Source organism: Oryctolagus cuniculus, chromosome 8 (genome assembly GCF_051225735.1).
Source record: "Oryctolagus cuniculus isolate XC-2025 breed Fujian yellow rabbit chromosome 8, ASM5122573v1, whole genome shotgun sequence".
Classification (NCBI taxonomy): Eukaryota; Metazoa; Chordata; class Mammalia; order Lagomorpha; family Leporidae; genus Oryctolagus; species Oryctolagus cuniculus.
Window position 1 is genome coordinate 34,886,028 of NC_142874.1, and position 18,809 is coordinate 34,904,836.

An 18,809-nucleotide genomic window follows, 5' to 3' on the forward strand; every position below is an offset into this window, starting at 1 on the left:
GAGGGTCAGCCTGGGGCTGGATTCCAGGCAAGGAAGCTGTGCAGGGCCTGGCCCATCATCAGCACGCCTGCCCTTTGTCCATCACCACAGCTTGAGGCTGTGTGGCCTGTGTGCTGTGGGGCTGTGTGGGCAGCACTGTTGCAGAGGGCCTCCCATGGCAGCCAGGACCTGGGTGTGCCCCTGGGTGGACTCTGCCTCCCATTTGAGGGCAGAGTGGACCCTGGATAGAGCAGGCCCAAGACAGGAGCCAAGGGTCCTGCAGAGTCGGTGGGAGGGTGTGATGAGGTCACCCACGGCCATCCCTGCCCCTCAGTGGGCCCTGCTGTCTTGCAGCCTCAGGCTCCTGTCCAGCCATGCATCCTGCTGCTGCCTCCTGCCCTTGGCCACCAGCTGGGCCAGTGTGATGCCCAGGATCCACAGAGTGGGCAGCAGGGACAGGAGCATACAGATGGCTTGCACCCAGCCAGGGTAGAGTTTCTCCTGTCTGGAGGGGACCTGCTCCTGCAGGGGGCACAAGAGAGAGAGAGAGAGAGCTCAGCCTGGAGGGTCAGACCCTGAGCCCCAGACCCCAGGCCTTGGGCAGAGTGAGGCTGACCCGACCACCTGTGCATGGAGGCAGCCCCAGCTCCTCCCTGGGACTACAGGAGGGCAGCATCCTGGGTGGGTGCTCAGGGATGAGGGAGCTGGGGCTTGAGGGTCCCTCTGGGTGGAAACCCTCAGGGCAGGTAGGGGCATGTGGTCCCCACCCACTGGCCTCCAACACTTGTGGACAGGTGAGATGTGGTCTGAGACCCCAGGGATAAAGCTGAAAATTCTCACTTCCCCCAGGCAGACCCTGAGGGGTTCTGGTGCTCATTCTGGGAGAGGCGACCCAGGCCAGGTGTTACATGGTCCCCTGTGTGGACCAGGCAGGGAGTGACCCTTCTCCAGTCTGCCTCCCGACCTCTCCCAGACACTAGAATTATCGCTTCCCTGGCTGCCTGTCCACACACCACATGGAAAGTGCGGGCTGGAAGGACCGATGTCTCCAGGGTCTGGACACTGCTCTGAGGCCCTCTAGAGGCTCCAGTCCTACCAGGGTCACCCTGCAGGTCACTGTGGTCCCTTGATCCCCCTGGGAGGACCTATGTGCTGAGGGTTCCAGGCCCAGTAGCTTGGCATCCTCTGGGCCATCAGGACGAGGTAGGCCAGGAAGACGCTCAGGAGAAGCAGGGGGCTGGCCAGTAGAGGCCTGGCTGCTGCCCCATCATCCAGACAATGTCATCACAGAACCTGCACAGACACTGGGCTCAACGGCACTGCGGGGCCCTCCCCACCCCCCGGGTTCCCTGTGGACCTCAGCTCACTGCCGCAAGCTGTAGATGTAGATGACCCCCACCACCTCGAAGAAGGTGAAGACTATGAGGTTGAGGGAGGCTGTGTAGCTGTCGAAGATCTCCAGCCAGTAACTTCTGGACTGCAGCATGAAGCAGGTGGCCGAGAGCAGGCAGGCCAGGCAGGCCAGCCCTGGGTGCAGGGTCTGGGTGGGAGGCCTGCACCTGCCCCTTTCCCCCACCCTGCCCCGCCTGCTGGAGGTGGGTGAGAGCTTGGCCTCAGTGGGCCATGGTCAGGGCAGGTCCACCCATGTCCTGCCCAGAGCCGCTGGGCTGTGCTCGGGGAGCGGGCTAGCCCAGGGCCCCTGAGCTCTGTATGGGAGGCAGCAGGCATCCCTGTGGCTAATGCTGTGCACTCACCTGTGAGGGCCTCCTTGGGGATCCCCATGGGATGACCCCCATGTCCAGGAGCAGCGTGATGATCCACTCCATGTTGCCGAACATGGACAAGAGCCCCAGGGTGAAGAGCATCCTGAAGAAGAGCACGGCCCACACGGGCGCCCCCAGCATGTGCAGCATGGCTTCCGTGAATATGAAGGCCAGACTGGGCCCGAGGTGTTCTGCAACCAGGAGCCCACAGTGGGCCATGAATGCGGGCCACATGAGCACTTGCACGGACGCCATGCCCACCACCCCTCTGGGAGGCTCCAGGTGCTCTGCAACTGGAAGCTGTGGTGGGCTACGTGAGCACCTGCATGGACACCGTGTCTTCCACCCGTCTGGGAGGCTCCAGGTGCTCTACAACCCAGGAACCCATGGTGGGCCATGGGAGCAGGCCACTGATGCGCCTGCATGGACACCGTGCCCACCACCCCTCCGGGAGGCTCCAGGTGCTCTGCAACTGGAAGCCGTGGTGGGCTACGTGAGCGCCTGCATGGACACCGTGCCCACCACCCCTCTGGGAGGCTCCAGGTGCTCTGCAACCCAGGAGCCCATGGTGGGCCATGGGAGCAGGCCTCTGATGCGCCTGCATGGACACCGTGCCCACCACCCCTCCGGGAGGCTCCAGGTGCTCTACAACTGGGAGCCCATGGTGGGCCACTTGTGCAGGCCACAGGTGCGCCTGTAGGGATGCCATGCCCACCATCCCTCTGGGAGGCTCTAGGTGCCTGGAGCCAGGATCTGTGCCTGGCTGCCCATCAGCCCGGCCCTGAAGCCTCCCCACTGGACAAGGGCTCCTCTGGACTCTGGCAGGCTCACAGCCCTGTGGCCTGGCCCAACGCCTGGGGTTCCTGGGGTGGCCCTGGCAGTCCTGTGTGCACTACCTTGTCCAGGAAGTCCTCCAGGCCGCAGACCCTCAGGGACAGCAGGGACAGCCTCTCTGGCTGTGTGGCATTGAGCTATGTGAGGACGGCCTCGTCGCTGGCCCTGGAAATGCGCTGCTCTGGGAAGTCAAACTCGTCGAAGAGGCCCAGAATGTTTCTGCAGGGACACGGGGTGGGGCTGTGGGGCCTGTGCTGCCACCCACTGCCCAGGCCAGCAGATACATCCAGGCACAAGGCCCATGGCACCCTGGGGGCCTGGCCCGCTCACCCCTCCACTCCTGAGGGTGACTTGCGTGCACTCCTGCTCCGGGAGGGGTCAGCCTCATCCTGAAGGCCCCGGGATGCCACAGGGGCATCGGCTTCTGTAGCTCAGCTGAGGGGCCCAGCCCCCCATTTTCAGGACCAGGCACTCTCGGGCTGGGAACCCCTGCCCCGTGACCTGAGAGCCCCTGTCTACCCACACCCGGCATCGCGTGGCTCCCGAGGTCAGCCTTGGGGCTCGCTGTCCACACAGCTGCTCCTGTCACCCTCCCACACAGTCCACTGAGCTCTGATCTGGGCATTGAGGCTCCCAGTTAGGGGCCCAGTCGAGGCCAGCCCTCCTCTGTCAGCTTCCTGGGTCGCTCGAGTGCCATGTCTTCTGCAGGTTTGCTGTGTTCTGTCAGCAGCTGGTTGGGCTGCTCAGAAGGCCCCACGTCAGGTGTTCTAAGTGTGGGAGGCTGGGATGTGCCTCACAGAGGAAGCTGTGTGTCAGGTGGGCACCAGGCATGAGTGACAGTGATGGTGCCATCGACCACACTCAGTGCTGGGGCATCGGTGCCTTGTATGATGCAGGGTCTCACGAAGCCATGCAGAGCAGGGCCAAGTGCAGCCAGGGGAGGAAGCACAAGCCTTATCCTGATGCCCCAGATGCCCATCCCAGCCCAGCATCCTCTAACCCAGAATCAGCAGAGACCCTGGGAGTGGGAGCCCTGGAACAGAGAGAAGCAGCTTTGCACGGTGCAGCATGGCCACCACTTGCTATGCTCTATGGAACTCCGGGAGTCGAGCTAGGACATGACAGGACCCTGTCCTTGGGGTCCAGGTGAAGGAGCTGGAGAAGCCCCTCTTGCACTGGTGAGGGTGGTGCTGAGGTGAAGCACACACACATGAGGCACAAATGAGGTGCACACACATGTGGGGCACACAGGCGCACATGAGGCACACACGTGTGAAGCAGAGTGCTCCTGGGGCACCGGCTCCTGCCACACTGGCCATGGCTGGCCTGTCCTCTGCCTCCTCCCTCTTAACAGTGTGCGATTGGCACAGGCACCACCCATTGGCTCTGCATGTGGGGGCTGTCCTGGGTGCCGACAGGTTCAGCAGGACCCCTGCCCCACCCACTGGGTGCCTGAAGCCCCCTCCGGGGATGCGTACTTTGCAGGGGCAGAGCTCCCTGTGCCAGAGGCTGCAGCCCACCCAACACCCTGAATGAGACGTGTCTGGATGGTCGGGTAGAGGGCCTCAGGGTCACTCAGGCAGCATCGGCTTCCTGGGGCTGCCTTAGGGCTGTGCACTATGCATGTCTCAGAGCGGAGACACTTTTTCCAGTGAGAGTCCTCAGGAACACTGGCATCCCTGCCCCGCCCCTGCCCATGGCATGGCCTGGCCTCATCTGTCCAGGCACACCCGTGGTCTGTGGTGGCCTTGAAGCCCATGACGGAAAAGATGGCAACAGAGGCATACAGGGAGGTCATGCTATTCACCAGGGAGATGACCATGGCGTCCTTCTCACAGTTGTTCCTGCACATGGGGGCACTCAGGGCCTCGGGAGGGCCCCCACCCACTGAGCCTGGGCCCCTCCCCACTGCCTCACTCTACTCCTTGACCATTTGTGGAAAGACTCAGAGCTGTGCTCAGTGCCCTGTGGGCCCCAGACCTGCCCCAGGCCACAGTCAGGCTGGGCATGGACAAGCTAGGTGGAGCCTACCCCAGGCCAGCAGGTCTCACAGCACTGTCCCCAGCTCAGCCCTGGCTGGCTGGCACTGCATCGCCAGGGTGCCAAGCAAGCTGGGGCAGCTGCCCACCTGGGTGGGTTGTAGCTGGCAAAGGCGATGTGTCTACCGAAGGCCAGGAACCGGGAGAAGATCTGGGTGGCTGCATCCAGCCACACCCACAGGTTCTAGAGAATCTGCTTATCTGGAACATGAACACAGCAGATGCTGTTCCAAAACGTTCCCTGGCCCTTTTGGGTCATACCATAACCAGGTGTGACCTGCACAAATTCCAAGAACCATTCAGGACTTTGTGCCAGAAGGGAGCTTGCTTGGCATGGCAGCTGACACAGCTCCCCTATTCTGTGATGCAGCCAGCAAGCTGTGGCTTCGTCAGGCCCACGACAGAGTATGTCTGGCACTCGGTGGTGGGGCCTAGAACCAGAGCTGAGCTAACTCTAACCTGGGCATGCTCCCTGCCCTCTCCCACGTGTGGCTTTGGCCTTGTGAGGCCCCTAGGCAGGGGTGTTTCACCCACTGCCCCATTTGCCCACTGCTGGGTATCTGGGGAGACAGCCTCATGCCCAGGTGTGCAGCCGACTCCTGGTGGTGGTCAGCAGCCCTGGAAACCCCCTTGGATCCTGGACCAATGGAATGGTTAAAAGTGCGGCAGGCTCTGAGTAGAAGCCCCTTGGTCCTGTGTGCCACACCTGCTGGACGCTTCTGCCCCAGGTGACAGCTGATTTCTGCCGGCCCCTCCCCCACACTCCTACCTTGTCAGCACCTGGACTTCCTGCAGGTGCACCAGTCCACACACCCCAGACCAAAGTCCTTGCCCCAACCCTGCTGAGACCCTGAGGCCCTCCTCCTTTGCCCACTAGGTGCCCCCTGCCCCCTTCCACTTATGTTGGGGGTGAAAAGGTAGTGGAGCCCATGTGTGACACCAGGCAGCATCAGGCCTCTGACGAGGAAGATGGTCAGCACCAAGTAAGAGAACAGGGCCAAGAAGTAGATGGCCTGGGGGAGATGCCAGGTCAGATGCACAGTGGCCCTGCAGGAGTGGGGGAGGGGCCTTGCCCCATTGTGACCACTCACATGGCCCAAGGTGACCACACAGGCACGGTGCTTTGGGTCAAGCTCTGAAGGTGTATGGTCACACAGGCCCGGTGGGTCTGCTAAGGTGGGCACCGGCACTCGGGACAGGCAGGCCCCCTCCCCCCACCCCAGGCTGCCCCTCGTCCTGCCTTGGGTCCTCCTGTGCACACATCAGGCTCTCAGACCAGCCCCCTCTTTCCCCTGTCCTGGTGGCTCCCAGTCAGCTGTGGGCCAGGGCCGGCCCCATGTCCCCACACAGACCAAAGCCACAGGGCCTCCCCAGCACATTCCTAACAGGATGATCTGTGAGAGCCACAGGGTCTGGTCACTGGCTCTGTCCTCTGAGCCTCGTGGGAAAAGGCTCAGGCTGGTGGCTGCTGGATTGTGTGGGCCTCCCTGGTGCAGGGGATGTGAGGAACCCTGACCATGCCATGAGTGTTCAACACCCCCTACCCGTGTGCCCCAGTGGCCCCAAGGGAAGGCCCTGAGAAGCCAGTTGCCTGTGAGAGAAACCAGTGTCTGCTCTTTATCACATGTTTTAAGTAAGTGTAAGAACACGGCCAAGGCTTGGAGTGGAGTGGAAGGGAAAGGTGTGGGTGTTCCTGGAGGACAGTGCATGCAGGCCACTGCACGTGGGGCACACGTGTTGCCTGAAGACGGCCTGTGACAGGCCCTGAGATCCGGTACCAGCCAGTGGGCGCATGGCCTTGACTGGGGGATTCAGGTGCAGACCCCACCCATTGGTGGCTTGGCAGGGCCCAGGGAGGTCACAGCAGGGCCGTGAGGGGTGGTTCCAGCAGGAGCATGGGTTCTGAGAGCTGTGAGCCTCCTGTGTCTCTGCCCCCGGGGTGGTCCCTCACCACCCTGCAGCCACCCGGCTGCCTGAACCGAAGGCACTGCCCATCTCGGATCCCGAACCTCCAGACCATGAGCTACATGTGCCCTCCTTCCTGGTGCTGCTCTGGGATCCAGCGAGAGAAGTCTGACGGTGCCTCCGCCACACAGGAGGTAGAGTGGAGGCATAAAGAGCAGAGGAGGAGGACCAGACGGGGAACGGTCAGGAGGAAGAGGCAAACCTGAGCCGCCAGGGAGACGCTGGCTCTGAGTGGGGGCTCCTCAGGCCAGACCCAGTGGAGCAGTGGCTATGAGAGGCACTGTCCACCGAGATGGAGGAGCAGGGAGAAGTCACAGTGGCCACCAGAAGAGAGCCAGCATGGCTGCCTTGGCACAGAGTGCGGTTCAGGGCAGAGACTGTCACCAGGATGAGAAGCTGCCTGTGGGGCCCCGAATGTGCCTGCCCCACCCCCATGCCGAGCCAACACTGACAGCACGGGGAGGGGGCCTCGGAGCCAGAGGAAGCTGCTCTCACCTTCCCAGTTCTCTCAATGCCTCTGATGATGCACAGATATACCACAGCCCAGCAGATGACCAAGCAGACGAGCAGCCGCAACTGGACAGTGCCACTGTCGCTGATGTCAGCAGTGATGTCTGGCATCTGCTGGTACCAGAAGTAGCTCACGGCGCTGCTGCCCTGGCACTCCACCAAGAACCCTGCAGCCAGCGGTCCCATCACAGGCTGGCCACAGGGCCCAGGGCCCAGTGCATGCTCTGCCTCGAAAGCCAGCAGGGCCATGGGCTGGGCACCAGCATGACTGACCCTGCACTGAAACGGCCCCCACCCTCCAGCCCAGCCGTGCTCTCTCACTTTCCTCTGAGGCTGAGATGGGGAAGGGAGGCCCAGGGCCTGGTGTGTGAGCGGATGGGAATCTGGGTGGCTTCTGGGTCCAGCGGAGACCAGTGAACAGGAGAGGTCACCTGTCCACACTGGCCATGCCCTCACCCATCCTGTTGCCTTCCAGCAGGCAGCAGCTCCAGGGAAATGGGTGCTGGAAGGAGTTGAGGAAGTACCACAGCACCCAGGTGAGGATGGTGTTGTAGTACAGGCTGACCAGGAAGGACATCATGAAGCAGCCCAGTCTGCAGACAGAGAGGACAAAGCGTCACACAGCAGGGGAGGAGCGGTGCCACCCACGTGCAGAGCAGGTCCTCCTGGGAAGCTGAGAAGGGGGTGGCCTGCCTACGCTGCCCAAGTAGGGGGAGATGGCCGTCCGCACCCCAATGCTGCCCTGTGCAGGTGATGGCCGATGGCGAGCTCGATGTGGAAGAGTGGGATCCCCTCAAAGACCAGGGCGATGAAGTAGGGGATGAGAAAGGCCCCTGTCAGGACACAGGGGTCAGGGGCGGCCACCCTCTGCTCCCCATCAGGGCGCCTGGTGTACTGCCAGTGGCTAGCCCAGGTTCTGGCTGGGTGTGGTTGGCGTAGCTGCTGGCTGCATGCTCAGCCTCGTGGGAGAATAAGCCAGCTGGGCAGCACTGTGGGGCAGACTCAGAGGCCATCTGTGTGGCCAGTGTGGATAGGCAGAGTGTGTATGGCCAGTGTAGACAGGAGTGTGCCCAGCTAGTGTGGAAAGTGTGTAAGTGGCCAGTGTGGACAGGCAGAGTGGGCATGGTCAGTGTGGACAGGCAGAGTATGTATGGCCAGTGTTGACAGTGTGGACAGTGTGGACAGGCAGTGTAGGCATGTCTAGTGTGGACAGTGTATATGTGGACAGGCAGAGTGGGCATGGCCAGTGTGGACAGGCAGAGTGGGCACAGCCAATGTGGACAGGTGGAGTGTGCATAGCCAGTGTGGAAAGTGTGTATGTGGCCAGTGTGGACAGGAGGAGTGTGTGCAGCCAGAGTGGACAGGTAGAGTGGGCACAGCCAGTGTAGACAGGTGGAGCGGGCAAGCAGACACCTGGAACAAGAGCTGGCGTGAGGACAAGGAAGGGCCACACGCTCAGAAGACCCTGGAACTGCCCAGGAGCGAGGAGGGTGAGTGTGGCTGTGCAAGATGTAGGGGCACTCTTTACAAAATTCTGAGTGATGGGCTATGGGCACTGAGTGGCCAGGGTGAGACCACCCATCAGCGCAGCCCAGGGAGGAACAGGGAGTAAGAAGACAGAATGTTCCGGCATGTTTGGCCATGCTTGCCGCATTTGGAAACAGGTGCCATAGTAGCACATTGGGGCAGCCACTCCTCCCTCACCTGCATCTCTGATGAGAAGCCCCCTCCCCCGACCTCTGCGTCCCTGAGGCCCTGGCCCCTGGGGGAGTCTCCCCAGGTTCCTCACTGGAGAGGGTTGGGCGTCCCAGGCCAGGCCATCACATGGGGGCACTTGGGCAATAACAGTCCTGAGGGCAGCAGCCCCTGGCTGGTGCACACATGTGGGCCGCACAGGTGCATCCATGTGCTGTGACTGCTGGTGAGCCCGGGGTTCCTGTCACCCCGCAAGGAGCCTTGGGAGATGCCAGCTCCCACAAACGTGGACACCAGGGTGATTGCCCCCTGGAGACTGGCTCTACACTGAGGGGCAGCGCCACTGGGAATGGAGCTGCATGCTGGCCTGGGGCCCCATGTGCAGGCCCCTAAAGTCCCCAGGGCTCAGATGCCAAGGCTAGGCTCTTCCTGGGGCCCCACATGTCTGGCTTTTTGGGACAGTGGTGCTGCCCAGAGGTCAGGGATGGGGAAGGCCAGTCCCTTGGGTACCCAGATGTGGCTGGTGGGCTCACCTCCACTGTGGGTCTGGCACCTCCAGATGTTCCCCAGCCCCACAGCAAACCCCACGCAGCTGAGCTGGTACTGGAGTTTGTTGTCCCACTGGGGCCTCTCGTCCTCCCATGCATCCAAGGCTGGGTCTGGGCCAAGGTCCTGGGCCATAGTAGCCCAGTGTCTCTGGGAGCATCCAGACCACACCGCATCTGCACCCTCTGCTGGCCTAGAGCCCGAGCGTCCCCTCCATCATATCCTCCAGTTTATTTAAAGGAAAGCCGGTGGAGCCCTGTTGATTGGTAACCTGGGGCCTGGCCATGCCCGCATCCCTGGCCCCTTTCCCATGAGCGTGTCCAATGTCAGCTGCAGGCTGGTACCACCACAGAGAGAGCTGTCCCCGCAACGGCTGTGTGCTCCTGTTGGGGATGCTCAGGGGCACGGTGAGTTGGCTTTTAGTTATTTATCTGTAACAAGTGTTTTGATGTTGAGGTAATGAAGACTCATGCTCATTGGTGACAGGGTCAGAGGTCCCTGCTCCCCTCCCCCACCCTCGGTTTGCCAAGGTGGCCACGTCCTGTGAAGCTGAGTCAAGGATGCGGACACCTCAAGACCCAGAACATCCATCACCAGGGACCCCCACCCTCCACCCAGGACCCTGGCAGCCCCTGACCTCCCCATACCATGCAGTTCCCAATGGGGTTAGCAGATAAACGCTGTTGCCTGGCCACATGTGGCTGTGGTGGCTGTGGCTTCCCTGCTTCTGGGGCAGCATAGGAGGGGGCTTAGTCCTCAGGCTACACCTGTCTCCTGACACCTCGGGAGTCTGAACATGGCTTCCTGGCCAGTCCTATGTGGCCTGCACCAGGGGCTGCACCTGCTCCCTAGCCCAGTCTGGGGGCCTCAGAATGGAGCCCACACCCTCCCCAGAGCTACAGGAGTCCCTGGGGTGACCCCCACTGAGCACAGCAGGGACAGGGCCTTTGGGAGGCAGACAGTCCTGCCCAATGCCCAGCCTGTCCCGGCCACAGCACGTGGCTTTGTGGACAGCATCCTGATTGTAGCCCACGGGGGAGTGGAGCTGACCGCCAACCACACTGTCCCTGGGGGCACACTCGCCCGTCTGGATGCACACTCGAGAACAGTGGATGCAGTGGTTTATTTAGATGGTGACACTTGATGTCCATGAACCTGCCTGTCTGTCACGTTGACAAGGATGCCAAGCAGCAGCACTGTGCTCTGGAGGTGTCACACAACCGCCAGCCTCCTGGATGGCACACCTGTCTGGGCCATGCTAGGGGCACTGCAGGGCAGTGGAGGGGTGAGTGCTGAGTGGTCAGAACATGTCCAAGCTCCACCCTGCTCTGTGTCTGCTGTGTGCCGGGTAGCTGGAACTGCAGGACTGAAGTTTATGGCCGGGGTTTCTGGGAGGAAGGGGACCCCCAGCATCCCAGCCCAACTTGTGAGAATTCTAGAAAGTCCGCTTGAAGGGAAGCACCCAGGCTTTTCTGCGGAACGTGGAGGTGGCCATTTGTGGAAGCAGACGCCACAGGCACAGCTTGTGTGGGGCTGAGGTTGGTGCCAAGTCCCAGGGCCATCCACCCTGACACAGCCCTGGGCTCCAGGGGGGCCCGGAGGCATACAGCGTCCTTGGTGGCAGGGGCCAGGGCCAAGTTCCCCTGTAACCCTCTCTCCCAACATCTGGCTAACAATTCACAGTTAATGTCCCCGTAAGAAAACAGCTGATATCTTCCTCTGGCTGGGCCACTCTGAGCTGCACTCAGAGCATCTGTCCATAGCAGGCAGAAGGAATGATTAAATGCTGAGTATTCATTAAGCCAGGGGTGGTGGGGCCGGGGCATGGGGGGGTGTGGCCACGTCACCACAGGCTCAATGGGCTTCTGGTAAAAGGGCCCAAACCCTGACCTCGGGGGTCTCTAGATCAAGCATCTGTAGCTAGGGGGAGGGCACAGGGTGAGGGCTGGGAAATGAGAATGGCTGTAGGGGCTGAGTCAGCAGCCCACGCTCCAGGCTCCACAGCCGTCCATGGCAACCTGGGGTGCAGCAGGTGCAGCCTCCCCACCCCTCAGCTCTTGACTTTGGGGGACATACCCAGGGCTGTGTGGCATGCTGTACCGTGTTCATGACAAGGAGACTGGGCCTACATGGTACACGTGTGTGTCATGAACATGTAAACACAGGCACACATGTATGTGAACACACATGCACCTGGATATGTACAAACATGTACGTGCATACAAGCAGTGTGCATATACGTGTAAGCACGATGCACGTGTCCACATATACACAAAATATACAGCTACATATGTACAGACGCACGTACACACATACACATGCATATGCACACACTCATAAAACATGCACATGTATGCACACAGGCATATGTGCACACAATACATACATATCCAGGCATGCACACAATGCTGACATAACTCACATGTACACACACGTGTGCATAGACATGCATGCATATGGAGAAACATCACATACACACGAATGAATATACGCATGTACAACATACGTGTCTACACATTCAAGCCAGTGCACACACATATGAAATGCTCACACATACACATAAATGTGTGCATGCATACACTCACACACAGACACAGGCAGCCTGGGGCTGGGCCCCTCAGTACTTGAGGTTCCCATTCACAGAAGCCATGGACTGCGTGCTGACCAGGCCCTGTTGGTCGCCTGGCTGCTGGCAGTGGCCCCTGATGAGCTTATAGATGGCAAAGCAGGGGATGACAAGGCTGGGCATGCCAGCCATGACCACCACCACCATGTACACCCAGGGCAGGTACCTGACCTGCCGGGATTTGAGGAACTCCTCCTGGGGGAGAACCAGGCCAGAGGTGAGCACATGCAGGGCCTCTGCCCCAACCTGTGACCCTCCCCTGAGAACACCCACGGCCTCCGCCCTGACCTGCGACTCTCCCCTGAGCATACTAATGGACTCCACCCTGACCTGCGACCCTCCCCTGAGCACACACAGGGCCTCCACCCTGAACTGCAACCCTCCACTGAGCACATGCATGGCCTCCACCCTGACCTGCGACCCTGCCCTGAGCACACGTATGGCCTCCACCCCAACCTGCAACTCTCCCCTGAACACAGGCATGGCCTCCACCCTGACCTGTGACCCTCCCCTGAGCACACACAGGGCCTCCGCCCCAACCTGCGACCCTCCCGGCATGGGCGGCCCCAGGCACTCACATAGCTGGGGTCCCAGACACTGTAGGTGAGCTCCTTGCTGACTTTGACCATGAAGTAGAAGAGGAAGATGACCAGCATGATCTGGGGGCCGACAACCCACCACACGAGCTGCCAGAAGATGTTGGGCTTGTGCCCAATCATGAACTCAATGTCCTTGTTGAACCTGGAGACAGAGGCTGGGACAGTGTCGACTGACCTGGGTGAGACGCTGACTGCCTGCCTCGCCCTGCACTCCGGGGCTTTCACAGATGGATGTGTGGACATGTACAGTGCCAAACACAGCTGCACAGCTGTGGGGCCAGGCTCATGGCCAAACCCACACTGCATGATGTTACCAGAGCATGGCCAACCCTGTGTACCTTGGCCTACCCCTCAGCTGCACACCTGTACCTGCACACATGGCCTCTGCACACTTGGCCTGCACACACCTGTGCCTACCTATATCTGCACACACCTGGCCTCTGCACACCTGGTCTCCACATACCTGTGCCTGTACACCTGGCCTCTGCACTCCTGGCCTGCACACACCTGTGCCTGCACACCTGTACCTGTGCACCTGGCCTACACACACCTGGCCTGCATACACCTGTGCTTGCACACCTGTGCCTCTGCATGCCTGCCTGTACCTGTACACCTGGCCTACACACACCTGGCCTGCACACACCTGTGCCTGCACACCTGTGCCTCTGCAAGCCTGTACCTGCACACCTGGCCTGCACATGCCTGGCCTTCACACACCTGGCCTGCACACCTGTACCTGTACACCTGTGCCAGCACATTTGGTCTCAGAAGCAGCTCACCTTGATAGCTTCTCAGGCTGCTCTCTGGTGGCCACCCCACCCAGCAAGGTGAGTGCCCAGATGTCTGGCCAAGTGGGGGCTGAAGGCCCCCTCTGTGGGGAGCAACTCGGACTAGACTAAGTTACTGGAATTAAGACTTATTCTATGCATATGCTCTCCCACAATATGGCGCTGGGAGAGGAGTAAACAACTTCTACACAGCTGCCTCCAGTTCCACCAATAACCTGCAGGAGCTGATCCTGCTCCTGATTGGAGGAGAGCAGCGTACTCGGTGTGTGGGTAGCAGAGTTGGGATTGGTGGAAGAGGCCTATAAAGGAGGAGAGAGCAACACGCACCAGGAACATCTAAGGGGAACATCCGGATAACATCTGAGCAGCCCCCAAGAGAGCCGGCCGGCGGTGTGCCGCTCCCCCACGGAAGTGGGGAAAGTGGCAGGGGGAACCGCCCTTCCACGGAGGTGGAAGGATCGGCAGCCAACCCGGGAAGAACCAGCAGCAAACCCGGGAAGGGCCGAGCAGACCAAAGAACAGCGCAGGGTCCTGTGTCGTTCCCCCTCTTCGTGGAAAGGCCTGGAGCTCCAGGGAGATAACAGCCCCCCACTACAACATAGGTACCCCGGGCCGAGGACCCCACCCCTACTGCCCACCCACCCCTCGTTCCTCTGCTGCACTTGCACCTAGGCTGCTGTGGGGGACCCAGACCAAGGCTCTTGCTCGGCCATGTGGCAGAGGGCCTGCTCTTGCTGTGGCCTCCATGCTCATACACCCCAAGTTCTGGGCGGTCTCCCAATGCTGCTGTCAGTGCTCGCTCTGCATAGCTAGGTGTAAGAGAATCTGGAAGCCAGAGGGGCATGGACTTCCCCTGGGGGGCCCTGCGGAGCCCCCTCCCGGGACTCAGGGCTGCTGCTCTGCTGTCTGCCCTGTGCCCCCTGAGGCCAGCCCCAGCCCAGCTCCCTGCTGCCTCCTCCCTCGTACCTGTCAATGCCATACACGTAGAGGATCGTGAACATCTAGCAGAATGCAATGATGAGCAGGGGGATGGAGCCCGCATATCTGTCCAGCAGGGAGAGCCAGTACTGGCCAGAGTTCAGTGTGAAGATGAGGGCCAGGAGGTAGGTCCCCAGGCAGATGAGGCCTGCAGGGAAACAGAGCCGAGCAGGTCCCAACCTGTGGCCTGGTGGTAAAGGGACACAGCTGGGCCCCCCGCGGCACACACACCTGTGAGCAGCTCCTTAGGGCACTTGGCAGGGATGAGCTTGAGGTCCTGCAGTGGCACAGCCATGCCCTCCATGTTCCCAATCATGGACGACAGGCTCAGGCAGAACAGCATGAGGAAGATACAGCACGGACCACAGCAGCAACACCGGCATCTTGGTGAGGGCCTCAGTGAAGACAATGAAGGCCAGGCCCGTGCCCTCCATGCCCTGCATGATGGCACCCAATCACCCAGGGCCTGTCAGTCCCTGACGGCAACACTGGTCACCCTGTCAGCGCACAGCCCACTGACTGAACCACATCAAGCGAGAATGAGGCTGATCCTAGGCTGCCTGTTGGCTCCAGATACACGGGTAAAGCAGAACTGTGGGCCGGGAGGTGAGGGTGCGCGGGGCCCGGGCCCCTTCGGCAGGTGCGCCCTGCCCTGGCAGAGCCAGGAGCAGCTGAGGGCGCCTGGGCTGGGATGAGCAACACCAGCAGCCACCTGGGGCCCAGGAGGTGACACATAGCTGACAATAGGTGGCTCCACGTCCCGCCACCAAGCTTGGCACTGTGGGAGCCGGCCCGGAAGTGGTGACACCCCCACAACCTGGGGGCTCCTGAACAGAGAGGAGGCAGTGTGTGTGGAGCCCAGCAGCAGCAGGATGTGCCACGGCCAGCGTCGTGGCAACCAAGGGGAAGTGGATGGCAGCCCCAGGGAGTGACCTGAGGGGCCGGCGGGGGCGCTTCTGCCTCCCACCTGCCTCCGAGAGGAAGGAGTTCATGTCGTAGCTCTGGAACGTGAGCTGGGCGTAGTCCGTGGGGTCTGTGGCGTTCCACCAGCGCTGCATCTCTGCGAAGTTCTCCTGGGTTACGTTGCCCTCCGGCAGGTTGAAGGCATTGATGAGGGTCAGGAGGTTCCTTGGAGCAGAGCCAGGATGACGCTGGGCGCGGGGCCTTGCGGGGGCGGGACCATTCATGTGCTGAAGCAGTCGTCGTAGTGCTCGGTGGCGCAGAAGCCGATGATGGAGTAGATCACTTTGGCCACGTACACGGACGTGAAGCCATTGATGGAGATGACCACCGAGTCCATCTCGCAATTGTTGCTGTGGCGAGAGTGGCGTCATCCCACAGGGCAGAGGTCGGCAGAGGCACCACTGCCGGGCCCAGGACTGAGGGCCCAGGGCCTGCTGGGAAGTGGGCTGGGCGGGAGTCCACCTGTGCCTCTCCGAGCAGGTGCGGGCTCCGAGGACTCAGACGGCTGGAGGACTGTGCCCAGCATAGGAGCCCAGAGCGGGGACCCCTGGCCCTTGCACATCACGCTTCCCCCACCACAACCTACTGGCTCTGGGGCCCCCAGAGCAGCTGTCGCCCTTGGTTCTGGAGCAGGAGAGCCCTGGTTTCAAGTCCCAGCTGGGCCTCAGGTGCCCCTGGACCTGCCCAGCATCGGTACAGCTGACACACATGATGCCGTCGGCCATGGAGACCCGGCTGGACCCACAGCTCCACTCCCAGGCATGCGCCTGAAGGTTGGATCATTCCCAAGAGCCACAGAGCCCCAGGCACCTGCAGAGCAGCCACAAGGCCCTGCAGAGCAGCCTCAAGACTCTGCCGGCGCCGCGGCTCACTAGGCTAATCCTCCACCTTGCGGCGCCGGCACACCGGGTTCTAGTCCCGGTCGGGTCGCCGGATTCTGTCCCGGTTGCCCCTCTTCCAGGCCAGTTCTCTGCTGTGGCCAGGGAGTGCAGTGGAGGATGGCCCAGGTGCTTGGGCCCTGCACCCCATGGGAGACCAGGAAAAGCACCTGGCTCCTGGCTCCTGCCATCGGATCAGCGCGGTGCGCCATTGGAGGGTGAACCAACGGCAAAGGAAGACCTTTCTCTCTGCCTGTCAAAAAATAGAAAATAAAAAACAAAAAAAAGACTCTGTGGAGCTGGCAGGACAGGGAGAGTGGGTCACGGGGTGGGACTTGGGCGGGTGGGGTAGGGAGAATGTTCTGGAACTGGATTGAGGTGGTGGAGACGTGGAAGCCACCTGTCCTGCCACCCAGATGGAGCCTCTGTAAGGGCCAGCACCCGAGAAGCCAGGTGCCACAGGGTCAGCAGGGTCGCCCTCCTCATACCTCCCCCAGCACGCCCCCACCAAGGGCTGCCGTGCACGCTCTCGCGAGGGCGGCCAGGTCTCCAGGTCTGATGGGGAAACCGAGGCGTGGCCCACTTCTCGGCGCCCCAGGACCCCTGCACCCCCCGACTCACTGCACCGAGTTGTAGCTGGAGAAGGAGACGAGGCCGCCGAGGGCCAGCGAGAAGGAGTAGAACACCCGCCCGCCCGCGTCCAGCCAGGTGACCAGTTGGCCAGCTTGGTGACCTGCGCAGAACGAGAGCGCGGCGTCAGCGGGCGGGGGGTGGGCAGCGGGCAGTGGGCAGCGGCAGGCGGCACTCCCGGTGGGCGTGAAGAGGAAGGCGATGCCGGCGTCCACGCCCTTCAGCGTCAGGTTGCGGATCAGGAAGATGGTGAGCACGAGGTAGGGCAGCGTAGAAGTCATGTACACGCCCTGCAGCGGGGCAGGGAGGCGGGCTCAGGGCGGCCGGCGAGGGCGCGCCCTGCACTGCAGCCCCACAGCCACGTGCGGCGCCCGTCCCGCACCTTGCCCGTTGTCTGGACTCTGAGGATGGTGCACACATAGAGCACGCTCCAGGCACACGTGAGGCACAGCAGGATCCATCACTGCACCGAGCCCGTGTCGTTGATGGACGTGGATATGTTGAGCGTCTAGCAGTACCAGAATTAGTCCACGGAGGAGCTGCGCACACTCATCCGTGTAGCCTGCCAGGGCGCGGCCGTGACGCGTGTCGGCGGGAGCAGCACACGTGCACGCACCCGAGGCTAAGTGCTCCCGAGCTCCTGACTGCCTCCCTCTCCCTTGGCTGCCCTGGGGGGAGCGGAGTCTCAGGGCTCCCTGCCCCCAGCCCCTCCAGGACCCTGGCTTCGGCCCCAGGCGCAGCTCACCCGGGAGGTTCTGGTCCAGCGGGCACTGGCTCCAGGGCAGTCGGTCCTGGAAGGAGTTGAAGAAGTACCACAGGATCCAGGCGATGATGGTGTTGTAGTACAGCCCGACCATGAAGGACGCTAGCATGGCGGTGATGCCTGCGTGGGTGAGGGGGCTTCAGGGGAGTTTCCGTGCGTGGTGGGGCAGGGGCTCCTGCAGGTGCTTGCCTCTAACAGAACCAAGCATGAAGGGACCAGGAGAGGCAGCCAGGGGAGGCCTGGATCGTGGGCTTCAGGGCAGGGGCCTCCTGCCCCAGGAGCTTTGATCAGTGGACCCTGCCCCCTGCCCTGGCCGGAGGTCTGAGTGACCCAGTGCCCCGGTCACAGAGCTGGTCAATGAGTGACCCCCTGGGGCTGGCAGGGTGTGGAAGTGGATGAAGGCCACCTAAGCTGATGGCCAGCGCCCCCTTCTGGGCTCTTGCTCTGGGCAGGCAGGCTGTGCCCCTCCACTCTATGGATACTGCCCACACCCCCCAGGTGCCCAGGGAGGGGCCTACCTACACCCTTGAGGGCCCGGTGCAGGGTGCTCCACATGCCCACGGGCCCCTTGTGCAGCCTCTGCCTGATGGCAAACTCCAGGTACAGCAGGGGGATGCCCTGGAGGACCAGCAGGATGAGGAATGGAATCATGAAGGCCCCTGGGGAGGCAGCACCAGTCAGGGCAGGTCCCCTTCTGGAGGGGCCACGTAGGGGCTGTGCAGTGTCAGCCTGGTGGCCCTCCCAGTCCGCGACTGCCCAGGAGCCCCAGCGTGTGCGGGCAGCACTTGTGGAGCCGGGCAGGGCCAAGCCACCTTGCAGCTGAGTGACCGATCCATCATAGACTGGCTGCTGCCCCTGGAGCCGCCCCCCTGAGGCTCCCAGTGAGCTTAGCCAAGATACAGGAGCTCCATCGTCCATGTATGTCCAGCCCCAGACCTGACAGAACTGTGCACACGTGTGTGTGCATGCATGTGTTTTGCATGTGCTGTGTGTAGGTATGTGCATGTCAATATACATGTGTGCATGTATGCACATGTGTATTTGTGTGTGGGCATGTGTATTTTGTGTGTATGTGTGCTTGCATGTGAGTGCATGTGTGTGCAGTGTGTGCATGTGTGCACATGTGTGCTTGTGTGTGTGTGTGTGTATACTACCGAATTTGGCCCTCAGTGTCTGTCAGGCCCCCTGGTTGTGCCCTGTGTGTGCTCCATGAGAACCACATTGATGGGAATTCTTCGCAGTCCAAAGACAAC

General features: G+C 61.6%; 2 pseudogenes; both read right to left on the minus strand.

Annotated features, from left to right (window-relative positions):
- Positions 1–309: 309 nt before the first annotated feature.
- LOC138848224 (sodium-dependent neutral amino acid transporter B(0)AT3-like) lies at positions 310–9,466 on the minus strand (annotated as a pseudogene).
- A 2,482-nt stretch (positions 9,467–11,948) lies between these two features.
- On the minus strand, positions 11,949–18,474 carry LOC149124971 (sodium-dependent neutral amino acid transporter B(0)AT1-like; annotated as a pseudogene).
- Positions 18,475–18,809: the final 335 nt, after the last annotated feature.